The sequence below is a fragment of the Camelus ferus genome, chromosome 24 (genome assembly GCF_009834535.1).
Source record: "Camelus ferus isolate YT-003-E chromosome 24, BCGSAC_Cfer_1.0, whole genome shotgun sequence".
NCBI classification, from domain to species: Eukaryota; Metazoa; Chordata; class Mammalia; order Artiodactyla; family Camelidae; genus Camelus; species Camelus ferus.
The window spans coordinates 23,372,450-23,382,366 of NC_045719.1; the positions used below are offsets into that span (position 1 = coordinate 23,372,450).

The 9,917-nt window shown below is 39.7% G+C and overlaps 1 long non-coding RNA gene across 1 annotated transcript; it reads left to right on the forward strand.

The window, feature by feature from the left end:
• Nucleotides 1-219: 219 nt before the first annotated feature.
• LOC116659620 lies at nucleotides 220-9,337 on the forward strand. Its single transcript, XR_004315005.1, has 3 exons — nucleotides 220-531; nucleotides 5,601-5,671; nucleotides 9,097-9,337. It is a non-coding gene; the product is annotated as an uncharacterized LOC116659620 (long non-coding RNA).
• The last annotated feature ends 580 nt before the right edge of the window (nucleotides 9,338-9,917 follow it).

Genomic DNA, 9,917 nt, shown 5'->3' on the forward strand with positions numbered 1-9,917 from the left:
CAAGGAGAAGGGGAAAAAAAGGCAAGGTTATCAGCATAGTTTAGGTTACATTAATATTGTTGAACATCTAAGAAATGCAGCTATAAGAGAGGCCTCAAGCTCTAAAACATTACACAAATCAATGATTAGATTTAACCCACTAGCAGCAAATTCTGTCTGATTCTAAAAAGCCGCTTCTGTCTTCCCACTCCATTCAGTCACGACGTCCTGTTGCAGAAAATACCGGTTCAACAGAGAAAGATGTAACCACTACAGTATTCTCCTGTTGAAGAAAGTTTGCTGTACACCACTTCACTTTTACAAAAGACCTGCTTTAGTGCCTGTTTTTTGCTAACCAAAAGAAATCTGAAGAGGATTTCATTGTTAAGAAAAAAGATGAGAAGCAAAAACACTGTTCAGTGTTGGTTCTGCAGCGAGCCCTCGGAGAGGCAGCAAGCACTTGGGGCCATGAGAGTGGCCCCACCAAGCTCTTTCCCTGAGAACTACACTCAGCATCCCAGCATCCAGCCGCCGTAGCTTGGAACTGTGTCTGTGAGTCTCTGTGCTGTATCTCCATTTTTTTTGTGCATCCCTTAGCAAGGTGTGTCCTGAGATAATGGCTTCTTTGCTTTATGCCATTTCAGATTATGAATGGTTTTATAGGAATGTTCTAGTTTTGGATAGTGGGGGTAATCTGTATGTGATGTAGCGAGGTAGTTAACACACCTTTCGGCAACTCCTTTGCTGTGTGTGAGCGAGGGGCGACACCTAGGGATCGGCAGTGGGTGCATCCTCTGTCACCTGCTTCCAGGTTCACCAACAAAACCCTGTAGGAATGAGGTGCCTGCGACTAGCGAATACCTTTGGGTAGAGAACCAGGAGACTCAAAGAAAGAGATACGGGGCCTCATCAGAAAAACAAACACACAAGTAGTAATCCTAACAGAGCAACTGGCAGAAATCAGGTAAAACAACCCATTTCCAAGAAGCAAAAGAAGACAACAGAATAATTAGCGTCAGGAGGGTAAATGGGACCAGACCTGATAACGTCACGCAGGGTGGAGGCAGCAACAGAGGGCACAGAAGGGCCATTAACCTTGACGACTCTAGAGAGAAAGTGACTGGCTTGCAAGTGCAGACACAGAGCTAGACTCCTGAGCCACAGGAAGAATAAATTCTTTCCAAAGCAGGATTGCCTGTTTGATTTGTTTTTGTAGCCTGCAAATAAAGTATCCCGTATGTTTCTGATTGTGAGTGAAATGGAGGGGAAAATAAAACATCCTACTTTCAAAGTGGGATCCAAATGTTCTCAAATGTCTCCTTCCGTGGTTGGGGATTTTATTATGGTCTCCAGAAATATTATGACCGACCGGGTGTGCAATTCAAAAAGAATTTGTACAGGTGTGCAAGCAAGATGGTTCTTTTCTGAAGCCTATTTAAGTTCCTCTGCTTCTTGTATGGGGAAGCATGATTTAAAAATATTATCTGGACATGACTGATGGCAAACAATGCTAAATTTAAAACTTCTGATGAGTACAACTTTTAAATTTGGGGTTAAAAAAACAAATTTCAGATAACACCAACAGGCTTATGGTTAGAACACAGAAGAAACTGAAAAATACAGAAAAACGCTGAGATAGCAGAAAAATGTCCTGTGTAGCCATTTCCCTTCAACTATTTTCTTCTTGTATGATTTGAAAACATTAATCACAAGTAATTTTGGAGAAAGATTTACTATATTTTAATGTATGTATGTTTTTTTTAAATTTATATTTGAACTAAATATGTTGCAAACCATTTTCTAACCTAAGATGGTCCCAATACTAATCCATGATGTCTTCCCATTTTTGTAGATTGCAATGTTTATATTTAAAATTAACTCATCTGAAAAATACTTCTGGTGCCTAGAGTATGGGGAGATCCTAACTTATTAATTTTCCAATTAGCAAAAATTCCCCATATAATTTAATGAATAATCTATCCCTTTACTAATGGTTTCCGATGGTTCTGTAGTGGTTTTAGATGTTAGTTACTAGATCTCAGGGAGCATTTCCAGGCTGCTGCCGTTACACCAACGTGGCTGTTGATTCTTGGATCCTCTCTATATTCTACTCACTGTCACTTTATAATACTTTTTAATAACTTATTGGGGAAGTCCCACTACATAGTTCTTTTAATTTTATTTCTTAGTTACACATTCCTTCAGAGGTCTGTAGAAATATTTGGTCCAATTAAAAAAATTACATTGAAATAGGATTAAATTAAATTAAAATGTATAAATTGACTAGAGAGTCTTAGTAAAATTAAATGTTAAGTCCATGTTGGTCTCCTGCTGCTCTTCCAACATATCCAGGAATGTCCCACTTTAAGATGTCCCTGCCTCGAACATCCTTCCCCAGATACTGACAAAGCTTGTCCACTCCCTGTGCTCAGGTGTCTGATTAAAACGTCATCTTTCCAGGAAGGTCTCATCTGACCCCCTATGATCAAATAACAGTGCCCTCCTCACACTCCATCCACTTCGCCTGCTTCATTTTGCTTCACAGCAATGATTAGTACGTGACATGTACGTTGTATTCTTACTTGTTTATTTCACGAGAAGAGGAATTTTGTCTGTTTCCTGATAATTCCTCAGCTTCTACCTGATAATCCTTCAGGCACATCAAAAATTCTAATAAATGCCCTTTGAAGAAATACATGAACTTACATGCTGTCTACACACCATAGCTTGTGATTCCTCAAAGAAGTCACTCCAATCAGCAGAACTTCGGTCTCCCCCTTTCAAGAGCAGTTCTTCAAAAGCTCTACTGAATTGTTTCTCTGTGGGCATGTAGGAAGGGGCAAGTTGTTTCACCTTTAACTATTTGCTACCTGCGATGCAGCATCCTTCCACCACCCCGAACTCTCTTCTAGTTCTTCAACAATTGTGTCTGAAATGGCTATACTCAGCCCAGGGTAGAGGTTTTCCTCAGATTGCTTCCAAGAGCCTGTCCTGAATTTTGAACAGTAAAGCTAATGTTTACGAAGCACCTACCAGGTGTCAGACATCACGCTGGGAACACCCTGCAGCTACGGTCTTTTTTGATCCTCACAGCAATCCTGCTAGGTATGTTGTGTCAACCCCCATATTATCAGGTGGAAAATCACGGAGTTGAAATAAGCTATCCAAAGGGTGGAACAGATTCAAGATTTGGATATAATCACCAGTTTCAAGGCTGGCTATTCTCTCTCCCTCCCCTCTCTCTGTCTCTCTTTTTCTGTGTACCCACCCATAATTAGCCAAACTGTGAAGCGTGAGGTCACAGTTACCAAGGCTGCTCTCACTTCTGACACCAACTGCAAGTTCTGAGAGTCCCCAAGATGATTTTTGTTTTTGAAAATTCACTACAAGGACTGACAGAACACACTAAAAGCTATTATACTCACACTTATGGTTCGTTACAGGGAAAAGATACAGAATAAAACCAGCCAAAGGAAGACACTCATAGGGTAGGGTCTGGGAGGGTTCCAACACAAATGTTCAGGGTGCATTATGCCCCCAGCATTGATATCTGACAAGTCTCTTAGAGTATTTATCACCAGCTGGGGAATTTCACGCAAGCCTTAATGCCCAGAGTTTTCACTAAGGCTCCATTATGTACACATGACTGACCAGTAATCACCTTCATGCTTGGACTCAGTTTCAAGATCAACTGATCCTGTGTGACCTAAATCACAAGATTGCCCTTTTGTCATTTTCAGCCCCCACCCTAAGACTATCAGGTATTGTTGGCTGCACCCTAAGATTTGACATCAGCCTCCACCTTTAACAAATGCACTTCTATTAAGTATGACAAACGTTACCTCCTAGAAGCTGAGGGCAGTAGCCAGATCTCTCCTTGGGCAAAGCCAAATTCTTTACTACCCAGTGCCTGAGTTACCCATGCGGCCTTCAATCTTCTTGTGAAGACAACATAGCACATTATCACGGCCAGGGTGCTCTGCCAAGTTACATAAACAAACTTAAATTTGTGGACCCAGGGAAGTTACTGCAACAGAATGGAGACAGGCTGACACACACACGCAGACCAGATCGGATCAGCCCGTCAGCTGTTTCCCCAAGTGCTGGGCCCCATCTCTCAAAGCTTGTTATAGGCTTGGCAGGTTTCTACAGTACTAAGTCGAGAAAAAGCTCAGATGACAGCGAAAGTGAAACATCAGGACTGTAAACTGCTAATTGCCAATTCCATATGTTTGCAAGGCAAACAACAGCGAGGGATATTGGTGGTGAGAAATCGCTGAAGTTTGTGCTTACACAGCTAGTCAAAAAAACGGAATTATGTAAAATCTTATCTCGCACTAATTCTGCCCTCACTCCCAAATCCAGAATTCTTAATGTAAGGAAGAAGAATCTTCACATTTAAATCTCAAGTCTCCCAAGCATTTATTCTAGACTTTGTGTAATCTCCTTAACCTTGTCTCTATGTTTTGAGAATATGAAACTGATGAGCAAGACAATACTATGTGTTATAAAAATGATCAATTTAGACTGCAAACATAGACTGCCCGAGTTCAAATCCAACTTTTGGTCTTCACCAGCTGAGTAATTCTCAGCAAGTTGCTCAATGTTTCCAAGCCTCTTTTCCTCACCCCTAATGTACCTCATTTATAAGGTCTTTGCCATAGAAGAAATGTCCCAACATTTGTTATCTAATGAGAGCACTAGGGAGAAGTGTAAACCAGTTAGTTAAAATGTTTTTGTTTTTGTTTTTGTTTTGCTGTTAATTATGCCTAATTCAAAATGGTTTCGTATTAGCTGAATTTAAAATCAGCTAGGCTACTTCTATAGATTTGGGAAACAAACATTTTCTGACTAAAGAATCTGAGCGTCTTCATCACCAGTTAGTATAAACCAACAGGATGGAAGGCCCGGCCAAATGGATGAAGTTCTTGCGGGATGAATGAGTATCAATTTTGCAAAGAATAAATCACTATAGAAATGCAAAATGTAATGATTGATAGTGTCATCCTTACTCTAATGCCCCCAGTGATCTCCATGCAGGTGGGTCTCAAATGAGAAGAGAGTGGAGTGTTATGTTCCTGGTCCCTTCTTAATGACTGAATGAGGGACCATTCAGATGTTTTTCAATCCTGAAAAGAGATAAACATGAGAATAGAATGTAGCTAAAGAGGAAAGACCCAGAGGTCATCCTCAGAAAGTCCTCTTTTTCTTTCTTTTTCAGTTAGGGATTGAAGCTCATTAATCATTGGTTTTTAAAATCTCTATTCTTTACTCCTTTTTTGGTAAAGATTTGTAACTATAATCACCTTGCTAATTTCTCTGCATTTAAAAATTAGAGTAGAAATAGTTCACTGGCAAAAATACATGGTTAAATGTGTCCCTTCATAAATGTGAATAATGATGATAATAATAAATAATATAATATTTCAATATATGTCTCATTCATATATTATAGCACATATATATTGCAAAGGTTATATCTATTTAAAATTATATATTTATAAGTATACATTGTTATTCAATAAATATTATAACTTTCATTTTTATTGATTCATAATGTGATCTGTACTGTACTACTTACAATATTGCACCTAGATAATTCTGTTATCCTCAATTTTTAGATGGAGTTACAGAGATTCTGGGAGGACAAGAGATGTTTCTAGAGACACACAGAGTAATTGTAGAATGACAGGTATGTGAATCCTGATCTATGACAAAATGGTCTAAGACCTTGCCAATATTCCATGGTGATGGTGGTGAAGAAAAGCAAAGTAAGAATAATTGCTATTGTATCTTGAATGCTTCATATATACCAGAAATCCCAATATGTGTCAAACACTGTGATACATATTTTGCTTCTGTTACCTGAGAAAATAAAAACAGTCTCAGAGAAATCAAATTATTTGATCAAGTCTGTATTCCCAGAATATGGCATGCCCGAAGACTCCTCTTCAGTTCAAATGGTGCTTCTGCTGTTTGGAAGATGTTTTGAGCATTCCTGGCACACTCGCTCAGGTGAGAGGTGTCAAAACTCCAGCCACCATGAAAGATCAGGGGCCAAAAATTGAAAATTTCTAAATTCTATAATTAATGAGCCTAGATTTTTATTGCTGATCTCACACACTTTGTCACTCTCTTTGAAGTCCAAGTCATTTCATGCCTCTGTACTTGGAATCCATCGTCAATGAAGAAGTAAACCAAACGTGCATGACAGTACCTCTGTACGTGGTGTTAAGTATATTGCAGCATCGAGAAGCTTAGGAACAGTGAACGGTGGATGCGACTGTGGCTCAGCTGACTTACGTTCTAAAGGGTATTATCACAGAGGAGAATGAAAACAGCATATCCGCTAAGAAGAACCAGAGGAGCCTGAACCTAAAATCTGCCCTGACCTCGTTTCTTACAGTTTCATTTATCCTCATCTAAGTGTGTAACCTGGACTTCCATAAAGCCCTTATTACCACTGATTTTGTATCGATTTGTCATATGCCAATGCTCGCTTGCAACGTACTTGACATTTGACTATCATAAAGAATGGAGATTGGCAGGCTTGTGTCAACTCCACTCTTAACCAAACCGCTGTGTAATTGAACAGGAAAGCAGTGCTAACAGTACGCATTTGATTCCAGTTCATGTGCCCACAGGCTAACATTTTAGAGTGCCCATCCTTTACATCCTAATGCATGTCAAACAGTATGTAAATACCAGCAAATCCGAGGAGATCTGCAATGTCTATATGTGCCCTATGCTAATGAGCACTATCCCAGGGAACTGGAGGATTTCCTTTCCCTCTTAACTGTGAATCAGAGGATACTTTTGGCAAGCAGATTAATTTAGGAAGCTGCTTGGAGACTGAGCTGTTAATAGATGTGAAGTGGTTAGCCCTGGGCCTTGAATTGTGTAACAGGGATGATGAATAGTACTAAATAAACACTAATTCCTCTCACAGCCACTTAGCTATCTCCAACGACAACAAAACAAAATTAAACAAAATCAAATCCCTAACAACAACGGTACCCAGGTACAGAGAGTTGACTCGGGGAAATATGAAACATATGTCTTTTGTAATCAATGCAGAGAAAGTATTCTTATTCAGCCTGTTTTGGAAGCTTGCAAGTTGAGAAATAACAATGTCTTCCTCATCAGGTATTGCAAAAATATAGCGATGTTTGCTGTTGACCTTTATATGTAAAGACGGAAGGGCATGGTCGTATCAGTGACTAGCGTACCATTTAAAGTTTACTTTCTTATTCATTGTCCTACATGCAAAATACTTTCATTATAGAATGGCTCATTGTTACTCCTACTAAAATATTGGGGAGACAATGGCGGGTAACAGAAAGAACAATTTTGGTCTAACCCATCCTGGCATGCTCTGTTGTTGACTGTGGAGTTTCTTAAGCTCACTGTCTGTACAATGGAATAAGACACAACTCTTTCTTCTGGATATTATTGCAAGAACTAAACATAACATGCTTTAGCAAATACAAAGCCCTGTGTAGACAAAAGCAATACTATTGACAGCATCTTTTATTTGCTGTTTGCTACAGAATAAATAACACCGTGCCTCCAAAGTCTGAAAGACATCTTGTCTTCACTCAATATAAGTATTCCGTACTGGGGTTCCTCCACATTTAAATTATATTTTAAAAGCAGCCTATTAAAGTGCCTTTGAAAAGTTTACATTGCACTTCCTCTTGCATATATGGATCTTTTCCTCTTGTAAAATCCCAGGGCATTTCAAATAAGGAAAGGTCATTTAGCTCATCTGGTCGATTGTGGCTGCGATCCATTTCCCCAACGAGAAGCAAGGGAAGCGTTTCTCAATGCGTATCAGGGAAAAAACTCTCAGACCATTAGGACTAAAACATTGTATATGCCACAAGCTCTAGGCACCTAATTTCATCACAGACAATTGATGATTCTGCCATTCGGGCTGAATCAGACCCAGGACACTGGGACTCAGTGCTTCAGCAGGGAGGCAGGTTCACTGCAGCCTTCATCCAGTTTAAAAAATATTTTATTGACACATAGAGCATTCAGAGTCATAAAAATATATCATGTTTATCACTGCTTTTATGGCATGCATAGTTATGACACAGGGGCACTGAGCCATACAGTAGTAGGCAAGCATTTATTTCACCCTAAGCTGCTACGAATAATGCAGAGCTCAGCTTTCATCCTCTGAGCAGGCTGGACAGATTTCATCAGAAATAAGCATTTAAGAAAAACAGAAAAATCAATGCCGATGCATCTATTAGTGAAAAGTCCTGATTGGGTATGTATGTGCTCAACAAGCCTGTTAGTAATCCACCAGTGCACATTTCTGCCAAAGGCATGAGATTGCTAAACTGGAGATTTTGAAAAATGATCATCTTTCATGGATGCGGAAATCCAGCCAGGAAATTTACCTTTAAGCACTTTGACTAACACCCATAGTTTATGATTCCATTATCACCCGGACTCCGATGTACATCTTTACGGAGAGCTATTTCCTGAAGAATAATGACCCAAGACTTTTGGTTTTTTGAGTTACTGAGTGGACAAACAGTTAAATCTGGATCCAGAGTTAACACAGCTCTCCATTATCTAAGGCTGGGTTAGGGCAAAGTTGGCGGGACCAAGCGTTGCAGAAAGATCAGAGAAAAGACTGACATTTGCATATAAATGGCAAGTGTCAGTAAGTGGAAAGGAAGCATTAAGAAATTTGCATCTGACTTAAGCTTTGTCCTTATTCAGCAGAATGCACTCGTCACAACTTGTTGGGCTGTGTTAGAATGGGAGCCAGGGACAAAGACAACACTGAGAGAGATGGTGGCAAGCGAAGTCTTTATAAACATGGATTGCACATCTCTCACGTGCTCAGAGAAAGTTCTCGAGACCTTCCCATAGGGTGAGCTACCTTGACCTGGCTAAATGTCTAGCTTATCCGGAGACTTAGACAATCTCTCCTTATCAATCCCCAACTCCTACAGCCTCTGAAAAGGTTGTTACTTTTCTTCTGAGATGCTACCAGAGTTTCCTCTGTGTTAAAGCATGTGTATAGACTTTTTCATGTAGGTTAAATGAATTCTGTCAAGGCAGAAACCATCTCACTAATGTGTCTCTATCCCACAGTGCCCAGTATCTCATGATGGAACAGCAAATGGCATATACCAAGCCCTAAAGGAACAAACGGTGAATGAGTGAATAAATTAAGAAAAGCTGCAGTGCAGAATAGCACCGTTAGAATGCTCTGCTTCTACTGTGTTTCATTCATTGAACTAAGATGCACCACCACCTATGAGAGCTGCTGAACACAGAAAATTTAGAAGAGACATAGTTTCCTTAAGAGCATAAAAATAAAAAGTAAATACTGCCTTTGTTGCAAAACTTCCTGTTCTTTGTTCCAAGTGCTAAATTTAGCACTTGGCATTCTTTGGGTCCAAGACAGGCATGCATGAGCAGGTACAGTCTTAGAATCAGACAGTGAGCAGCGGTGGACGAACCCGCAGCCTAATATCAAAGAATAAAGCAAGAAAAGGTTTCTGTGATATTGAAAATAAAGGTATACATGGTTTTGTTTTATTGTGTTTAAAATCTGTTGTCAGCTGCCGTATAATGAACTAAGCAACAGCTGGTTTCTTTTGTAATAACCTGGTAGGACGTATTGAAGTCTCTTCCGTATTCTGGAAAGAGAGTCGCAGGGAAGGAGTAGTTTGGCTCTTTGGTGCGATGGAGTCATTTACCTGCTCAGAAAGGCTTGCCAGAGGATTGTGAAGAATTGCAGGCAGGCATTTTTCCGTTGGTGGAACAATTGCTCATACAGAGCTTAACTTGTCTCCATGGCTTCCAAGATACTTCTGAAGTGTGCTATTTAGAGAGGAGGAAAAAAAAAAAGAAGTTGTTTTCAACCAAGAGGAATAAAAAAGGAAAGGGAAAACGATGCATGTTTTATG